Below are 22,076 nucleotides of genomic sequence, written 5' to 3' on the forward strand. Positions count from 1 at the left end.
AAAAATAAATGAATGTTTGACTATTAAGAGAAATAAAAAGAATATATTGAAAAGAAAAACAATATCAATCTAAATAATTTATTATAAATATATAACTCTAGATATTGTGGATATTTTAATGAAAAAATTTAGAAATCGAAATCTCTTTCTAAGTATTTGTGTTCAATTATTATGGCAATTTTGCTCTTATATCGGGAATGGGTCCGTGAAATTAAGAAATAGATCAATTCCTCATCGTTCACCGAAACTGCAACATATGATTGCGACACAAGAAGTCCAATTGTCGGTTGCAACACAAATATGGCAATTGCAAATCGAAAAGTCTGCTGCTTGCTTGTAGGAGAAGTATCTCCTCCGTATTTGAAAGTAACCGCCGGAGAATGGATGGTTCGAAAAACATCAACTGAACTTCCATACCAGCGTAAATAATGTAACGACTTTTGTGTAAGAGAGGATTTCTACAGCAACATTTAAGGATCTGTTTCTCTGAGCAACTTTGTTAACTGTTCAAATATAAAATTTCAGGAGATAAAATGGGTTTTTGTATCGCGCGAGCAAACAGATGTTCGAATTCAATCGTAGAAAATTTAGAGATCGATGATTCAGATATATGGATCAAATAAAAAATTGAAAATTCGAGAGATCTAAAAAATAAATCTCTGATTGGTGAGAAAGAGGGCATTTGTTTCCTTCAAGAGATTAAATTTATATAATGATGAATTAATTCGAATTTAGATATACGTAAATAAATAAATACATTTTCATTCTCCGATAAAACATGAAAATTGCATTTTTTCATTTGCATTTGCGTTCTGAAATTAAGTCATTATACATACGTTAAAAAAATAAACTAGACAAAATCGAGAGAATACAATTTATATAAGTTAAATCCATAATGAAGGATATGTGATAAATTCGGCAAAGTGATGAAAACATTGATTCCATTTAAATTATTTGATACAGTAATATATTCTATTAAGAAACAATGCATTTTGCACGTTAATAGAAAAAAACCTTTCAATATATATATTCTGTCTAATGCGAAATACATTAAGTTATAACTTGGAATAATAAAATACAAATAAGCATTTACATTGTACAGTTATATTAAATTGTGAACAGATTAAAAATTACCTCTGTTCAAAATAGAAAATAAAGACAATAAAGAAAGAAATATAACAGATATTTCCTAATTTATATTGAATAAATGTGTTTTATTTATTTTCATGGAGAAACAAATCTCTCCTTCCCAAAAATAAACTATTAAAATATAATATTGTGCACAATTATTATTGCAATTTCGTAATAAATAAATAAATTCTTAATTTGTTCATTAAATCTGTAAAAAAATAAAATTGATTTAAAATAGTCTATTTTTCAAGGAATAAACCCTCCTTTTCTTTCTCTTCCTCTCTTTCTCTCTTTATGTTTAGATAAAGTGCAATCGCGCGGCTCACGTCTGAAGTATAACGGTGCATCGTGGGCAGAATATGCGGACAATAAATCGCCGCCGTGATGGAGTTTCTCTCTCTTTCTCTCGGGGACCAGTAGAATTATCGTAAATCCCGCCACGCGACACAAATCGCTCGTTAATATTCAAATGAATTGCGAGTGTATGACTCTCTCGGCGATACATCATATTTTTGAAGAAAGCTATAAGACGAGTTTTGCCATTAGCGTACGTAATGTTTATTAAGCCGTGTATATTTGCGCTCGCGCGAAATATTTATCTTCATTTTACGCTACCAGATATCAATTTGCAGTTTTGCGTCAATATGCGCTTCCAGTCTTTTTATGAACTCGAGTGTTATGTGCAATATGCAGTATACCTGTGATTATTTTGGTATACGAAAGGTATTTTTTAATTTGCATTTAATTTAATCGAACTATGTGGAAATTTCGACACACAAGATCTGCGTGCGTTTTCGAAAAACAGATTAAAACTGCAAACCGCGACCGCAAGATTCGGAGAATCCCGGCGTTTTGCGTTTTCTGCATTGTGAAACGCAAAAATAAACGGGCATTTGGCTGGAGAATGTTGGACTGTATCTCAGGTATGCGCATAATAATGGCAAATTGCCGGCACGTGATGGTTTGTAGCATATCAGATTACGGAAACGATCCGGAGAAGCGTGGATGCTGCGAGCGGATGATCGCGAGATGCGAAATAACAGATCCGCGGGATCGCGTACAACACGTGCAAGGTCAAACATGTGTCTGATGGATCATGTGAACAAGTCAAAGGATCGATCGATGAAAGAGAGAATTAAATAAATCATACACAAGGAAGATATCTTTGTCGAAGAAATGTCAGAGTAAACATGAAAAAAAGAAAGTATAATGTAATATATAAATTACTTCTTAAAAGTTACATTGATAAAAGTTGATTTAGATGAAAAGAAAAGATATTACTTTAATAGCATTTTGATCACTTAATATTTCAAGAATATTTTTTCTATAAAAAACCCCGACTCTTTTATCATAAAATTTATAGTCGTGAGAAAAAAACATTCATCGTGAATCGCACATACAAACATATATATATTTGATTTAATATGATATATCACAAATTGATTACATGTTTCGGACAAAAAAATTCGCATCTGCAAAATCTAATTTAAATTCCATTTTTTAAATGTCTTTATATTCTTGTATAAGGATTTCTTAATTAATCTATCATTAATTTTTTAATTTTCGACCGAAGCTTGTTTAGCAAATGGCTACAAATATATCTTGCAGTTATCGTATGGAGATCGAATAATAGCTGCAGCAATTACGAACGCGTTCTCTGTCCATTCAACAATCCGTTTGTTATTTTTCATTCTCCTCCCCCTTTCTCTCTTCTTTCTATCACTATAGACCATTATATCAGCCGCGATTCTCTTCGCCTTTCATTCACCTAATCTGATCGAGAGAAATAGCATCTCTTCAGAGAATATATAGTCATGAGGAGAGAAGATCTTGAAGATCTTGCTTGCTTAATAAAGATACGACGTACACGACAAAGCTTTTGAGGCATTATGCCTAAGTCTCAAGTGGACTCTTAGCGTCGAGTCATCTTCGACGCGTCGTTAATTAGTCTCGTAGCTCATTAGACATTTTATGATGCGCAGGCCTCAACTTGACGGACTGCTAACCTTAGGTCGAAAGTTGCCTTAACAGTTATATAAAACCACTTGGGAAACGCATTTGCGGCCAATTTTCTCGGCACAGACGAATCCATAATTTCTTACTCATCTCGTACAACTTTGCGTATTTCGTATCGGTATATCTCGAAACTAAAATTATAAGAGCTTACGTGATCTTATATAGGTACATCGGATATTTGCGATTTTTTTTTGTATACAAATTTTATATATATAAAATTTATTTTAATACTGCCAAATGAATCCTTTATTTGAAACTAATAGTATTGATTTGATATGAAAAATATTGATTTGAGATATTTATTTATTTCAAATAAATGATTTATTTGGCAGTAAATATTGGCAAATAAATATTTATTAATTTAGTCATTTTTTTCAGTGTATATATAAATTATTCATAGATATATCAGTATATTTTCAATCTTACAGAAAGATAAAAAATGTTTACGAGAAACAAGTTTTCGCAGTAATAAGCATAATTTATTCCATTTAAATCATTATTGCTGTGTTAAATTACTGTATGTTGCTAAAAATATTATGGAAAATACGGCGATAAAATATGCAAAGAGTATATTAAGCAAATATTTATTAATTTTATATTATATATTATCATAAGGATATTCAAGACGGAAAAGTTCCTTTCATGAAACTTCACGAAAGAGATCGGGCGATCTGCGTATAAGCGAACCTACACACAAGAGCTTTCTCTTGCTCGGCTCGGAACTAATGGAAAATTAGGAGTTATTAGGTGATATACCCCGGTTGCTCCTTTCCGGAAATAATTGGCCCCGTTCCAATTATATGCGTTTACGCGAAAGTATCAATATAATGTTCGCATTTTTACCCGCAATTGAGTGATAAAAATATATTCAATTTGAAGCCGTCGCGAGAAAAAAAAATTATTAATTATATAAGCAAAGAGTGATTTGAAGTGCCCGCAATATGTATATATACATCTTGTAATGCCGGCATTCATTTCAGTAAGATTACCTTGGCGAAGTTAATTTATGATTATCTTGCGATACGATTCACTGCATCATAACGCATATCAAGAGATGCATTATAGGATCCTATATGCAGATTTTAAGTAATACACTTTTTGATTAATTTATATTTATATAAAGATAAAAAAAAAAATATATTTAAAAAATTAAAACATTTTCTAATACCTGTAGATACAAGTCTCGAGTCAAGTTATAAAAACAGATATTAAAAACAGATGCGCTCTAATTTCTTGAATCTCTATTCGACTAGAGAAAGAGCTTGAGGAAAAAATAATGTATTTTTTTAAGCATTAAATTATTTCAATACATCGAGAATCCATTTACCGGTTTTCCGTAAAATTCATTCATCGTAACTGAGACGAATAATTCATTTTGTTTGATTTATTTGTCAGCCACAACTTATTTCCGACTTCGTGTATCCATGACCTACGCGGAGTTTGTGAATCGGCACAGCCGATTCGAGATTATCCGTTTCGACCGGCCGTGTAGCATCAGATAATGCCCGTTAAAGAACTGGTTATAACGACACGGTGCATTACGATCCTTCGACGCGATACAGAATATAAGCCGCGGACTGAGGTCCACTTCAGATACGGCGAATGACCTGCTGAACTCGATGGCCGAAGAGAAAATCCACCTGACCGTCCGCTTCGATGTTATTTTTTTTAATTACCCGTTCCTCTAACTAGCGCGTTGTGCGTGGATGACGCGGTGAATTTTTGGTATAAACACACAACTCTCTAGTAATTATGGAACTTATCGAAGAGACGCGGCAATTTGCGTCTCGACAATTAATTTATGGTAACGAGGATCATTTATATATATGCAAAATATCTTATAATTAGCACAATTAAAAAGAAAAAAAGAAAACTACCTTAAAATAATATAACACGAAGATGTAAAATCATTTTAAATGTAATCAAATTATATATCTCGTTATCCTTGTCATCATTTCTTTAAAATTATGTAATTTTATATTTATTGATTAAGACTTTTTGTAAATCAATTTTTAAAAACAAATTCTCGGAAAAACATTAAAGATAATTGTTCGTGAATAAAGTTATACGTAACTAAGAAAAATACACTCTATATAATCATCAATTTACATATTTATAACATTTATATAGTTCACCGTCAATTTACATATTCATAAATTGAGCCTCTTGCAAAAAAAAATTAGTAGTAAGTGGCAGAAAATCGGTTCCAAGTTCACTGCGGAATGCAGTAATTTTAACGAGGAAGGTGAGACAGAGTACATACAATATAATTGTATAATTGAAGTCATTTGACAATTGGATTTTAACCGCGATACCACAACCACAATCGCGCTTGCTAAATACATTTAATTGGGGAAGCAATGTAAAACGTATCTTAGGCTGTATATACTACGCTTCATGATTACGCGAGTCTAATCATTCGACTTTCTTCTGCGCTGGCTCTCGAAAGAAAGAGAAAGAGAGAGAGAGAAGGATGGCGAAAGGATTCCCGTGCGCGAAAAAGATTTTCTCGCTGCGCGGGACTAGCGAAAAAAATCGCGAACGTTACGTAAAACAGCGAGATCGTGTAAGTGCACTATCATGAGACGAAATTACATCCCGCCAAGAGAGTTGCTCGCCGTTTAAGAGTTTGCAACACGAAAGCAAACGGCATTGTTCTTCGTGCGAAACGTTAAATGCTTTTCCTTGATTAATACCGGATAAATCTCTCTGTACAGAGTAATTACTGAATGAATGCCCTTTTGATCATCGATTCTTTAAACAATTTGGTGCCAATTTTTTTTCCTTTTATAAGAAAAAGTATTACAAAAAAGTTATTCTCTATATAATTATCTACTTATAATTGTTCATTACAATTATTAACTATTAATTATAAATTTTGCTTGACAAAAGCAGAGTTACAAAAAAATTAAATAAAATGAAAACATTTTTCTTATATAAAAAGTCTCGAGATATTATTTGTTAAATAAATCTGTGATGCTGGATGAAGTAATAATTATATTGCTTTTATAATATGAGATAAGATGATTATATACTGTAATATTTTACAAGTTTCTGCTATCGAGTACTTATGGAATTATCTACAATTTTGCTATATAAGCATTTAACTTTTAATATTGCAAAAAAAGTTAAAAAAATTTTTTTATTTCAAGTTTTTTCTCTTGTCGTCGCGTTACACGATTGACGATACGATACTTTCTCCGTGTAACAAAGCCATGACGAAAGCCACGTGGAACTCGAGCGATCCGAGTAATTCAGCGATCGTATGAATAAACTCGATCCATTAGCGTTACACAATATGTTTGACAAGTGTGCGTGCGGACTACTTGTTTTACGAGAGTCTTCGATCTAACGCGCCAGTGACATAAATGGACACTATAAGTACCGGCCTCTCAATGCGAACACGATATTACGTTTCGAACACCTACCTAAAGCTATCTGTATGGAAATATATATGTACGTACGGTTTATATGCAATATATTGAAATCGCTGAAAGAGCGAAAGCGGCGCTTATGTTGACAATCTTTTTTTTTTTTTTTATTAAAACGAACAAAATGAGATTTCACGTGATTTAAGCAATATACATAAATTATGACTTTCATGTAAAAATTACGCGGTAACCCATAATGCACAATAATGTTTTAAAAGAATTTTTATCTTTCGTATATGAAGATAGGTGTCTGTACTTAATTTCAATGAAAAATATCTGATTTACATATATTTATTTTTAGTTTAATTAAATCTTTGTTTAAAATTTAACTACCATAAGATATCAGATTAATTAATACTGTCATAAAAACTGTGAAAAAAAACAAAGAAATTATTAACACATTATTAAAACTGTATTTATTTATAAATTCAAGATAATTAAAGTATCTCAGAAAATAAAAAAGGGGATTTTTAAACTCTCTACATGCTCGAGTTCGGCGACTGCAATTGCCGTTACGTTTACGATCAATTAAATTTCACTTTGCCGAACGAAATTGCACGGCTCGAGTTCGAAGAGTGCATCGTCGATAATTAAATTATTAACGGTTCGTTACGCGTCGATATAAATAATAGTCATTGCATAGCAGTTGTGCATTTTGGTAGGGAAACTATACTCCTACAGAATTAGTATATTTCCAGAATGTTGCCGAAATAATTGAAGCTCAGAAGAAATTCTTCCGCGAGGAATTCTAGAGGTTTTAATTTTAGAGTCTTATAAAAAAAGTTCTACTGACGACTACCTAATTAAAGCTTACAGTACTATCACAACTATCACAATTAAAGCTCACAGTACTATATAATTAAATAAATATTAATCCATGAAAATTTTTGCGATCTTTGTTAAAATTATAATAATATATCTCATCTCAAAAATAAAAAAATTTTAATTAAAAATATAATTTTTTCTCTTATTATTGAATATTATTTGAGAAAAAATTATATTTTCAATTAAAAAATTTTATATTGTTGCACAATTTCCACAAAGGCCGCCAAAATTTTCACAAATTAATCTTGCTCGAGTTGAGTGAGACATCGAGCGTGATCCCTTGCACAATTGCGTTCGCGTTTAAATCGCAATCAATTATTGGGTACAAATCACTTAAATAATTTGTCTATCAGATATAACCTCGAAGATATTTGCGAATCAATAAACAACTTGACGGCTTGATGTGAAGAGGAAAAGCGATATACTTTATGATATTTATAATGTATACATAATGTTCCAACGTTAATTATCTGCGATTTATTACTCGTGAAAACCATCATTATTAATATTGACGGATATCGAGCAAATTATGTTTCGAACACATGCAGAGAATATGTGACGAAAACTATTCTTTATTTTTATTTACAGATATACAAATAAATTATCTGTAAAAAATTATATAAATTATATAATATATAATAATATAATATATACATATATTATATTATAATATTATATTATATAAAAATATATAAAATAATATAATTATATAATTATAATATAATATAAATTAATTCCCAAAATTATTAATAACAGTCACTAGTGTTAACTCATAATATAAATTATATAATATAGGATATCCCAAAATTAGCGGATTACCTGTTAAAAGCAAATTCTTTGGATAATATTTAGAGACAATTTTTCCTCAGCGGAAATGTCGAGAGAAGTCATTATTTTTTGCATGTTTTCAATTCTATTAAAATAAACTTTTTTTCAAATTAATTAAAGAATGTGATTTTTTGTTAATATTTTATTTCCACAAAACTTAGTTTGCAAAAAATTTTTTATTTTCAATCGCTCGTAACTCGAAAATTATTGGTACCTCGACATTTTTGCTAAGAAAATATTGTCTCCAAATAACCTCGCAGGAATCTGCCATTAACAGGTGATCCGCAAATTCTGGGACATCCTGTATAATAAATTATACATATAATGGAAATAATGATTTCCTCTTTCTCCTTCTTCTTTTCTCTGGAGTAAATTATATAGATTATAATTACATTGCTTCCTTTACTTAATAAATAGGAGCGCGATCTCGAAACGATTAGTTGCAATGTCTTGATGAAGCATTTTCTTTATGACGTTTTGATTCATAAAAAGACGTGGTCCAGACAGATGGAAGTTGTCAAGAATCTCGGGCAATTACTGAGAGATCGTATTGCGTTTAGTAAATAAATAAAAAAATAAACAAATAAATCTCTAGCGGGAATAAATAAATCTTTGATTTCACGCCGCACATCTGCGGCCTTGGCAGCCATCCGGGCGACATCGTGTACTTGCGGTCGATATAATTTCGCCGGTCGGACGCAATAAATATTACGAGAGATATGTAATATATGCCGGGAACCAAATAAACCAGTTCGCGGAGTTATTGCCCAACACGAATCCATAACTACGGGGGCTCCGGTTCCCACGAGTTATTATATTTCTTTCACAACGAAGGAATATATATGTATATTCATTACTTAATGTACTCTTCGATATCTTATTCTTTGGCCATCGTGCGCTTTATTAATCAAACTGAAAATTACGGACACTTATGAAAAAAAATGGAAAGAAAAATTGATTCAAAAATCAGCAAAATATATCTATTTATATAATATATACTTATATGAAACCTATTATTTACATTACATATTCTATATATTTATATAATTTTTTATTTTGCTAATATTTAATTTTTATATATATTATTTTAATGATTTATAATTTTATATGAAAATTTTATGGATAAAAATAAAGTAATTAACTGATTTGTCTTACAATAGCAAATTAATTAATTCTTCACATCTCTGACTTGAAAATGTCGGCTCATCAATAATCGGATCATTTATTAATCGTCTACGGTTTTGATAACAATAAAAGGTAGAAAAAAAGAAAACAACGCGATAAAATTTATGCGTATCACGAGAAACTTTGTTCCGTTGTGCGAATTACGTTATTAGAAGGTCATTAGCGTCATCCGGTAATGAGATATAGTCTGATATAGGAATAATATCAGCCTGCTCGATAATTATTGATTATGCAATTGACAAGTTGCATCCAACACGTTGCCGCGAGTGACATATTTGCTGATGAAATATCGCGCAGCAATTCTCTACGTACTTGTATATACGTTCGCCGACACGAAAGATCGACTGTAATTTCTCGAATTATATATCATGCAATTTGACACAAATTTTCATATTTTTTGATCGTTTCCGAGTATATTATGTGGGCATATTATAAAGAAGTGCGTGTCAATTACAATAAAATAATAATAAGATAATTAACATTTATATTGATGTGATCTCCGTGACAGGTTAATACAATAGCAAGTTTATTATGACTTTAGTAATATTTTAACGACAAATTTTAATTATATTCTATTAAATAATGATATCAGTGCAAGCAATTATTATGTCCAATTGTAATGACAATAAGTTTCATGAACAAAAAAAATTTTTTAATGACATTATATTATCTAAAAAATATATCTTTATTAAAATATTTTTAAAAAATTTAAAGTTTTTTATAGTATTCACAACATTTTATATATAAAAACTTATATTAAAATTTTATATCCATAAAAATATTAATATTTTATAGGTATAAATGAGAGATACACATGTTTTTGATTAATATTAGTCGACATGGAATATTTTGCACGGAAGTAATTTATTTTCGTGGACTCTATATGTCAGATGCATTTTGCATGGTATCTTTAAAGTCGATCTTTAATGTCGAGATATGTGTATCACAGTAGAAAGTATCAATTAATTACCGGTTTGCTTATCAGGAGGCGACAAACCGAGCAAGAATCGCCTACAACAAATTAATAAGGAACATTCCAAAACAAACAATATACATACAATTCAATATAAATAAGGTCTGAAACTCTCTCTCTTTCTCTCTATCTTTCTTCGTTCTTAAATTTGACTTTTTAATTTCGGCTATTTTTTTTTTCCTTAATTAACCAAGCCAGTCAATCAAACATATACCAATCACTGGCTTAAAAACAAGTTAACGGTTTCATTATTAAGTGTAAAAAAGAAGAAGAATGACGCTCATATAATATTGATCAACGCAGATTAATTGTAGGATATTGTAAACACTTTTTCTTTCCTCCTAATCTTATAAAGATTCTTAAATCGTGATATATGTGTTTCTGATGATGTAAAAACTAATTATGTATCTAAATATAATTTATTAAGTCTTATAGAATTATTTTAAATAAACTGTTAATAATATCATAATTTCCAAAACAAATGTAATTATTACTATCATCACTTCTTAATATCAGATAATATTAATCAAAATTATTATTGCAATAAAAAATAAAAATATTTATTATATAATAATTATTTAATGTCAACATATATATTCAAATTGTTCTTTAAAGCTCATTATTCTCGATATTTATAAATTAATAATATTGTGTAAAAAAATATTAATTTTTATTTTTATTTAAAATAATATATCGTGATAATTAGTATAATTCAGTAACGAATATCAAAGAAAAAAATATTGCATTCCGTATAAATTCTGCGAGTGTAGTATGCGTATCTCTTTGAACTCTCCACTTTTTTACGTCTCAGAATTGCGAAATTTCACGAAGCCTTCCGAAATGTCCGTGACACTTAATTCTCGTCGGTTCCGGATCCGTTGCTGAGATAGCGATCCATGGGAGCCGCGAATTCAAAAGGAGAGGAAAAGAAGAGGACGGCGCGAAGGCTTGATTTATGTGTCATTCCGCAAGTCGACACACCCGCCGCTCGAGTGTGAAACAAATAAATTTCCGGCGAAACAGGGCGCGTCCGTACGGCTAAAGAGCAACCTGACTCGCATCTCGGTCATTAATCAATCGGCGAGATGAGAAGCGGAGAACCAAATTGCACGGAATATGATGACCTACGTTCATTTTATCCCTCTACTCGAGTCATTTCTAAAATTAGACGATAAATATTTGCGCTGAAGTCTTCTCTAAATTTAATGGAAAGAAATGAGAGTCAGATGAGCAAATATGCAAATCAAATGGAAAGATGTCAACAAAGTATGAGTGTGAAACAAGTGTTATTTGACTATAACTGTTCACGAGTTTACGACGAATAAACACATCTCCGATTTGATGATTCAAGATTCTTCATGAAAATTAGTCAAAAATTAGTTTCCCGAAAATGGTTTTTTTGCGAAAGAGATAATTATAAAAAATTGATAAAATAATAATTACGATATTTGCGCATCTTTTAAGCTTAAATAAAATTACGTACATATATTGTTAAGATTATTTCAACAGCAGCCATTAAAATATATGTCAAGAAATACAACATTTTTTTACGAAAAAATAAAGATAATATATATCTTTTTTAATACATATATCAATTATAAAATTAATCTTGATATATGATATCTTTTTTAGTATAATTTAAATTTTGAGTTGCTATATTTTATTAAATAAAACTATCCATATTGACTTCAGAACGCAGGTTGTTCTAGTGTAATTAATATGCATTGATTTTAATATTAATTTTTCACAACATATTGTAAATCGAAAATAATGCTATCGATTTTGCAATCGGTTGTTCCAACGTGTAACAATTACTTAAACCTATTTCACGTGCTAATTAGAAATCGGTTTGTTTCGACGTATAACGATTACTCGAATCGATTTCATGCGCTAATTAGAAATCGGTTGTTTCGCGATGTAACGCGATTACTTGAAACGGATTTTATATATCGAGATCAATTGTTTCATACACCTTTAATATATATCATTAACTCCAAGTTATGGGTATAATTTCGCGAGATATCTCAAATAATATAAAAATAATAAAATATTGTGGTAAAAGCATCGTAAAATATAATATTACGATAATATTTCTTTTCTCCTCTCTGTGACAAACGAAGCATGCAACCAAAAGCTCGCGCATGCAATTGAAGGACGACCGCTTCTGAACTCGTTATTCAATCAATTTCGTGTCGCGGTGCATCGCACGATCCGTTTCTCGTTTCTGCCTCCGAGTACAGAAATAAATCATTACTTACGAAACTTTCGACGATGTAGCTCGAAGCTACGAAAAGGGTCAGGTTTCGTTTCGCGAACTTGAGTGGCTAATTTATTTTTTCACCGATAACATCAATCACACGTGTCAATCATAATTAATGTTAAAAGTTAATCACATATATACCAAAGAGAAACGTAGAATTATGTAAGACAAAACAGAATCTTTTTAATTAGATATATATATTAATTCGCGAATTAAAGACGATTAATGCATGTAGAGTTTCTATTGTTTGTTAATTGTAATGGTAACAAAAAAGAGAAAGAAAGAGAATGCTTCTTTTTTTCTATTGTTCTTATTTTTTTTTTATGATTAGATATTCATAATTGCCGCGAGCAATCGCACTAATTAGTGACTCTATATAGCGCCATTTGTTTCTACACACATGTTTGTATACACAAGTTCGTCATAGACCTTCACTCTGCGTTTTATCGTCTAACGGACTACAGAATTAAACTACTCTTGCGAAACTTTCTTCCCATCGCCCAGAGCTACATCCTGCGAAAAGGAGCGCTCTGTTTCTTATCGAGATTAAATGGCCACTTGATTTTTTGCCCACCGACAAAATTAATCGCGATTATTAAAAGTATATATTCATCGAAAAATTTTATTATAAAAAATTGAAGTATTAAATACGAGATACAAAACCAGAAGTAACATCAGATTCTCATATACTTGACTAAACGCTCAATTAGATATTTAAACCGGAATGCGGTATAGCAGTATACTCCCATTTGAGAAAATGTAATACAGTTTTTAATCTGTTTATAAATTGTGTGCCAAGATAATAAAAATTTCTCATTACTTTATTTACATCCGCTCTAAAATTGTGCGGGAGTCTTAAATCGATCTTTTCATAAAATTAAGATTTTTCAGTGCGTCATATTTTATCATTTGATTACTCGCAGACTTCTCTTGTCAGATCAATCAATCATAATATTAATTAGCAATATATCTCTCTTTCTCTTTCTTTACGAGAAAAACCTTTCGCGGCTTTAACGAGACTAAATGCGGAACGCAAGATATTTCCCGGCAAAATAATCCCGCCATTTTCCGCGGTGTCCTATCGAGGAGATGTATGTTAATAACGAGTGCATTAACTCTGCGACCCGCGCGATGGTAGCGTTTCCGACATTCTAATATAGTGTATACGAGATAATTTAGCTCTATAATTTATTTATTTATTTATTTATTTATTTATTTTTTTCGAAGTGCGTTTACGGTCCGCGGGCCGCCAGGTATTCCTTTAATCGGGATTCCCTCCCGGAGTATAATATAAAACAAAGTGTCGAGGAAATATAAATAAAGAAGAGATCGGGGTAATAGGGAGAACGCAAAAAGCCTAATCTCCTCGCGCGAACCTGCTTGCGTTGTTGATCCGCCGCGTGGATACGTCCTTTTTTTTTTGCCCTACCTCTGTAATTACCTTCAGTTAAGGATAATGGATGGAGTGAAGCGGCCACATCTCTTTAGGCCCGCGTGGCAAATGCAAACATCGCGAGCATTGCTTTAGTATAACCACTTCGTCATAAAGAGCGTATTAAACGGGTTTACACGGATCTTTAGTGAAAGAGTATATATACGCTTTAAGCGGTACACATTATTATGTACATATATATTTGTGTGCATATATAACCGGTGCAATGCGTGTGATGCAGCGTGGAACAAATGAGCCAACTGCATCGTTCATTAAGAATCTAAATTTCCGCGTAGATATCGCTCTTTCGCATTATTTGCAAATATTGTGAAATCTTGCTAAGTAAGAAATATTCAGGTGCATTTAAAAGGAGGAAGGGAAGAGAGGTGAGTACTATTATTTAAACTCTTAATATTCAATTAATATTTGTGTGTAACATTTTACTTTCTTAAAATGCAGCTTTTTGAGAATATTTTAGTAATTATTTCTATTAAAAATCTAAAACACGTAAAATTGCTTTAATAAATTACATCTTATTTTGTTTTTATATAGTCTGTATTTTACATAAAACTTTATACCTTCTTCAATTTATTATTTTATTTTAAAAAACTTTGAAAAAACTATTTTTTAAATATAAAAAATTTCAGCAAAAAAAAAAAAACAATAGTATCTATTTTCGTATATTTTAAAAGTAATAACAATTGCAAATTGAAATAATGGATTAAAATAATTATTACTGTAACTCTGAAATGCTTAACACACTCCTCTATTACCGCTATAGAAATGTTATAAAATAAATTTCTCACTCACCGATACGGAGTATGCGATAGCGGAGTTGTAGCACACAGCATATTTTGATCTGGAAACAAAATATTCAAATTATGTATATATATACATTGTGCTTTAAAAGAAAACGATCGAATATTTCATAAACTATGCAGTTTAGAAGAAAAAAAATATTTTTATATTTTGCATACCTCACAGTTGCCCCGCTGTCGCCCGATGCCTCTCTGGATCTCCTTCTCCTCTCTTGGTCCATCGTAGCACTCACGGCACTCGCGAAAACAAATATAATTACGATCGCCCGAAACTTTACACGGCACTCCCGGCACTCGGAACTTTACACGACACGATGCTTGAATCGCACTGCGTATCGCACTCCTACCTGTAACAAATAAAATACATATATTAAAATAATCTTATTATTTCGCATTATAACATACACAATATAAATTAGAATTAATGATAGATGAATCCACGGATCGCGACACACTCGCGCGCGCGAAAATAATTGGGTTATGTTGATCGTTCGCAAGAGATTTTGCATCGATTTTTCGTAACATGCATTTCGAGCAATTACGACTACATATGAACGTTGAAATGATGATATGCAATTGACAAATATTACAATACAAAGTTTAGAAATGATTATGCTTACTAATTAATCACAACGGGACGCAGCTCAAACCACCTCTGGTAATCGCGGCTCGCGGCGTTCGGTAAAGACTGAAGTTATTCGCTATTCTACATCGGCAACTTCAGTCTATAATAACGCGCGCGATATTTTAAACGTGACTTAATATTAATATAATATTAATATTGATAAATTATTAATAATTTAATATAAATATTATTTAATATTAATATTAATAATTAATTAATATTGATATTAAATTATATTTATATTAAATATGATACTAAATAATATTTAATAATATTAATAATTGATTAAAACTCGAAGGATATTCGTTCAAAAAGATATGGCTTTAGATAAAATATAATTTTCGAAAATTGACTGAGGTAGCTTATCTCAATATCTATAGATATAAGTATTCGGTTGTCTTTATTTTAATTTAATTAATTTTTTTGTTTTTAAAAGGCAGAACTCTTTTTATAATTCATGCAGAGTTATATACATTTTTTAAATCCTGATAATTACCGATAAGAAAAATGCCGTAGAACAAAGTAATATGTTGCGTGAAGTTAATATAATCGCTAAAACAATTTGTTTATTATTAAACTATCAAAAATTCTACCATTGAAGAACTATTGAATAAAACAAGAACTTGCAATTATTTATGATCTTCCATTAAATAATATGCTAGCTTCACACACACATCATAATCTATATATTATTACATTATACATAAATTATATGTATTATATGTAGTAATACATCAATTTTATTGCGCAACTTAGAATTAATTATTTATGTATGTTAATATACGATACATGTACCGCGTTTCTCTTCGCACATTCTTTAATTACACATTTTATTGCTTACGCTCCATCTGTTTAATACATACAAAAGAGATAACAGCGCTACAAATTATATCACGAGACGTTATCGCTACTATGTTATTACGCCTGTGTTCGCGCTGTATTTGATAAGACAAGTAAATTGCGGAACAAAATAGCAGATATGAGGTGCGCCTCGAATGAATGTGACTTCGATATTTAACCCTAGTTTAGAATTTTAATACAATTTTGTAACACAGGAATTCTCATGTGTACCGAACTTCTTGCTAGCAGATTCCTTTAGCGTTTCAATACAAGACATATAAGAATCAAGCATTATTAGAATATTTTACAATAGTCGGAATAATACGTTACGGCCTGGTCTACAACAAGTCGTATGTTGCAGTCTTTTAGGGAAAACAAAATTTCTTCATTGGACCATCGCTTACGTTTTCTGACATCCGATTGCGACGTATGACTTATTGTAGTCCAGGCCTACACGTTTTATTTTTACGGATGGAATTGTTTGCCAGAAACGTCGTAATGAAGCATCTCATCTTCATTTCTAGCTACCGCGCGCGTTTATATGTACGGACTTCATTGAAATACGTTTGCGAGATTGCTCTCGGTACAACTATGTACATATATCCTGCATGTCTTACTGCCGCAAGCGACATTTTAAGGCTGCTCACCGCATGCCTTTTAGAAACGAAACATAAATTCAGTGTGAAGTTCGATCAACTTGGGTATTTAATACACTCGCCGCATGGGCGATAATCACTCATACTACGTACTTTCGTGTTCACTTCATGTCGGATATTTACATACGATTATCCGCGGATGGCTCCGGGACAGCTCTTACGCGAGAAATAGCGAACTTTCACCGCGTTCAAGATAACAATTTTTCCTCGAGGCGATCGCAAGAATAAAGTTTTGCAAATAATGTTCTCGGGGGACGTGTCGTAAAATTCAAGCCGTGAATGCAATAACTTTTTATTATAGATAAAAGTATATATGCTCTTTTTCGATACAAGTATGTTAAGTTCTTCGCGGTTTTGTATTGAGATGGGCACTTGACAGTACCTTTTTTGCAGCGAAATTCTGCGTATAATGTATTAATTTCTTTCAAACATTCCAAAGTTTGAAGTACTCATAGAAAAAAGGTGTTAAAGATAGAAAGATATTTGTCCCGGTTAAGTTAAGGATTTGCAGATTTAAACACACAGAACGCGGATCAGCTTTAAAGCAACAACAGTCTTCGATAATAATTATCACAGTGTTATGCTTAAATGATTTAAAAATTATCTACAATAGATCAAGAGATGAAAATGTGTAAATTCATCTTAGGTAAGATGAAGATGATTTTGAATTTAAATATATCTATAGATAAAATTATATAGCAATACATCTAGATAACTTCCAGATAATATTATTTTTAAAATCGCTTATGTAAACACAGTTATAAAAAAAATGTAAATTATAAAAAGGATATAAAAATATATTCATACTTTTATTTATAATTTTTTTATCACTTATTGCTTAAGTTCTATTACTAAAATATTTTTATATGCTATTACTCTAAACCAAGTTATCTGAACACTTTTTTCTCTCATCTAAGATGCACACACATATATAGATAATATATATTTTTATTATCTATATATAAAGATAAGATGCCTCTCAAAATTTCATTTAGATTCTAGATGATCATCTATATAATTTTATTTAGATGACAGCAAGCACTGATAATTATACAACAGATATTTAGTGAAAAATAAACAACAAACATAATAAAGTGAAGAATTGAACGTTCGAGTTCGAAAATTCGCTTGGTGTAAAAGCAAAAAAAGAAGGAACAAGATGACGTAGCGGTATCTGATTTTCGAAAGTAATGGGATTAGCACGCCTCGCTTGTAGCTCGATAATTTTACGGCTACTAATCGAGGGCTTGCGTAACGATGAAGCGGACCTGTAGGCGTATGCATGCATGTATGTATGTGTGTATATGCTCGAAGAAAATTCACGTGGTACGCGAGATCGATCCACGTCCTCCGGGATATTAAACACAGCTCTCGGAATGGCGTAATCGCGCGTCAAACGGCATAAGATTATGCGGCGAAGAGGAACGATTCCGCGAGCGTTTTATTTTTTTCATATTCATCTCTTCTCTCTTCCTTCTTTCTCCTCCCGTTTTAACCTTTCGCGAAGCTGCGGCACCAGAAGTCTTCGGCGGCCGATAGTTTCGCGTGTGTATCTGAACATTCTATCTGCGCTACGACGCTTATTAAAGCGCCGCAGCCGGTGATTTGCGTGCATTAAGCGCGTGTGCACGTAATAATGCACGTGCGACTGCAAATTGTTCTGCTGCTTGGAGAGAGAGAAAGAGGAGGACTCGGTAGCGTGAACACACGCCCATCTGAGACAGTTTTCCTATACAATCTTCCGGTTTTAGCGAGATTAAAGTGTCGCGGAGTCGTTGCTTTTACTTGAACATTTTTTGTATTAAAATTTCGATTTAAAATAATACAGCTCAAAGTCGCAAAAAGACAATTTACGCTGCAGTTTTCCGATAAATGAAAAAAAATATGCCGCTCTCTTTTACACTATAATATAATTTATTTTATAGTTTATATTTCTTAGTTTTGCTATATATATAAATATATATATAATATATATATATATTATATTAATATATTATATATATATATATATATATATATATATATATATATATATATATTTATATGCTATATAGATTATTGCAATTAAATGTCACTTTATTGCAACGCGTTGCTTATCTCACGTGTGAAAGATGAATATTGTCGAAATTTTCTCTCCCGAATTACTTTCGCCACCCGCCAAGCAAACTGTAAATCTGGATGAAGCAAGGTGTCTGCGTAACACAAAATGCGACGAAAAGGGCGACAAAGTTACGCGCGTAATTAAGCGTGGTGATTTAAACGCGCGATTTACGCACGTTTTAAATTGCGCGTCGAAGATCCCTTTTTTTTTTAAACGCGCGTAAACGGATTCGGAATAATCGAGGGCGCAATAATTAACGATGCTTTGCTTAACGAAGCATTCGTTACGCGCGTCGAACATTTATCGCTCATCGTAACGATCGGCGAGACATTAAATTCGCAATTTTATTTGATAGCACGAGTATATCGTCGAACACTTTGACGAGATAAAAGTTAAATTACGCGTAATTCTTGCCGCGATCGAAAACATCAAGATTGCTTATTGAAAACTTTCTTCTAAAAATAACGAGAAGTTATTCAAACTTTCTGATTTTGAGATCATCATTATTTATGTTTTTTATTAGAATAATGAAGCAATAAATTTCAGCAATTATGCAAAGTTGCAGCTTGCTGATTTAAATTTGAAAAAAATGTCAACTTTATTCCTCATCTTCGCAAAAAATCAGGATTAAATATATTAACATTTATATTAATTATTAGGGAATTAAATAGAGAACCAATATTGCATCTCTTAAAATTGGTTACCTATTTTAATACATATCATCCAATTTATGCTCAAAGAGTTGGTCAGAAACTGTAATTTTTATTTGTTGAATATATCACTTAATAAATTACGTGACTTTTAATTGAAGTATTTCAGTCTGTTTAAGAGCAGCGGACGTGGTTGTTGAAGTTGGCATAAATTAAGTATAGAGGAAGAGAAGGTAGAAAGGGACGTTCGGAGATATCGGGCATCTCGCAGTGCCTTTCTCATGCTCCAAGAGGATAATCACCTGCTCGTCTAAGATGCACTTGAAAACGTGCTTATAAGCGTTAAAGCGTGTAACCATTTATTTCTCGCGTGCAAAGGTCTTCGTCTTATCTGTCTGGCTTCATCTTGCCGGGATTGTCCCCTTATACTAAACACGATGGCGATTTACCGTTTCCGTAAAAAAATTCAATGCGAGTTACGCGCACTTAACTTAACCCATTTTAATAAATCTAACTAACTTTTACGTAATTGTATCCGTAAATACGCAGACCGTTCCTGCAACACAATTATGCGGGCAGATAATCGAAAATTTCCGCGATATGTGCAGAAAATTAAAACAAGTGCGTAATATAATTTTTTCAATTAGGAGAAAAATGTAAGGAAGTGGAATCACTATTTTTGTTCAAATTACTCCATTTCTCTATTTAATGTACACGTCGTTAAGAATCGTCTTGTGTTATATAGGAAATGTAAAGAAAACTTTTATTGCTGCTGTATTCTCTTCCGTCTTCAAACTGCGAAACGTAACTACGTTGTAGACGACACAAACGCAAAGAGTTATTTACTCAAGATTTAAAATGCGCTAAAAGATCCATCGAAGTACCATCATTGATAGAAGAGTTAATATGGAACACGTCGAATCGGTTACAACGGGATGCCGTTGTATTTACCTTTCCCACGTGAAATCCGCCACGAGCCATTCGCATGCATCTTCGTTAGAAATTCTCATCTCGTGCGGTAGTCAAGAGTATTGTCTACCGCGTAGATGAGACGAGCATATAGATTACTCCAAAACCCATCGGCGATAAACGCTTTCGCAAAACCTCGGAGTTCATCTCAACGAGTCGCGGGAGTGACAAGAGGATCCAACATTTTCTTCCCCTTCATATATGTAAATTATCATAATATAAAACTTAAGCATTTTTATCTTCGAAGCTTTAAACTAACTTATATCATATACATTAATTCATATATAAAAACACGTTTCGTTCCAACAACCAGCTATTTCAACAAATAGAGAGAAACGAGAAAATTACTCAATCATATCTCTCCTCGGTGATGTCTTAATTGTTGTATGTTCGATGTCGTAATTGTTGCGAATATATGAAGCCAAGGATATGAATAGATGAATCGTGCAGTATCATAAATATGGAAATATATCCAACGGGAAGTCAACTCACCGAGTCTCTCAGCGTTTCCTCTCCTTGCGCGTCCTTATTCCTAGCTACGACATCATCCTAGGTCCACAAGTGGAGGAAGGGATCATCGTAAATTTCCAAGGCGAAAGCGAGGAGACGTGAATCCGTCGCGACGCGGCGGGCCTAATTAACGCGGCGTGATTTACGCGGCGTTACGTTTTTCGGGCCGGACGACGGTGTAACCCTTTCCCATGATCTCGCTTGGGCTCTCGTGTTCAATAAAACCCGGTTCTTAATTGCGGCCGACAATTAACTCGGATGAGCGAGCGTGCGCGCGACTCGGCGCGCCTCGGATCATGTCACATTTGTCAGCGGCTCTAAACGCTCGGATCCTAGTTTTAATGGGCGCCCACCTCGCTCACGAGGGCACCCATTAACGTTTTCTATCCGTGGGACATGAGAGCCCGCGACGCGGATGATACGCGTCATCTTCGGGAAGCTCACGACGCGGCGCGCTCGCTAATCTTCAAGATGTGTATCGTTAGAACGCGGGATTTCTCGGAAGAATGGCGAGGCAATTTCGTGAAGAGAATCTATTATGACCTGACTCAATCATCTTGAGACTGACGTAACTCAACTTTGAAAATGTCGTCGTCCTCTCTGGAACAAAAATGTTATCTTATGTAAATTAACTTTCACGACTTTCAGGGCAGTCTATATTATTGCATGTAAATCAATCTTGGAAACTTTATTTTGAAAATATAATAATAATATTTATAAATATATTTATAATCTATTAATATATTAATGTGTATATCTTATTTTTCAAAATTTCGTCAAATTCATTGAAATTTTTATTCTCTTAAAGAGCAATGAAACACTTTAA

The 22,076-nt window shown here is 32.3% G+C and overlaps 1 protein-coding gene across 1 annotated transcript in view; it reads right to left on the reverse strand.

The window, feature by feature from the left end:
* The window catches only part of Bre1 (E3 ubiquitin-protein ligase Bre1), a 77,821-nt gene extending 56,509 nt beyond the window's left edge, over window positions 1–21,312 (reverse strand). The window contains exons 1-3 of the mRNA XM_085483440.1: window positions 21,233–21,312; window positions 15,059–15,246; window positions 14,892–14,940 (exon numbers count right to left, since the gene is read on the reverse strand). The gene's annotated coding sequence lies outside the window, so the exon portion shown is untranslated. The remainder of the gene's footprint in view (window positions 1–14,891; window positions 14,941–15,058; window positions 15,247–21,232) is intronic.
* Between the last annotated feature and the right edge of the window lie 764 nt (window positions 21,313–22,076).

The sequence above is a fragment of the Nylanderia fulva genome, unplaced genomic scaffold (genome assembly GCF_048542155.1).
Source record: "Nylanderia fulva isolate GAGA-0341 unplaced genomic scaffold, ASM4854215v1 Scaffold25, whole genome shotgun sequence".
In the NCBI taxonomy this organism is placed as follows: domain Eukaryota; kingdom Metazoa; phylum Arthropoda; class Insecta; order Hymenoptera; family Formicidae; genus Nylanderia; species Nylanderia fulva.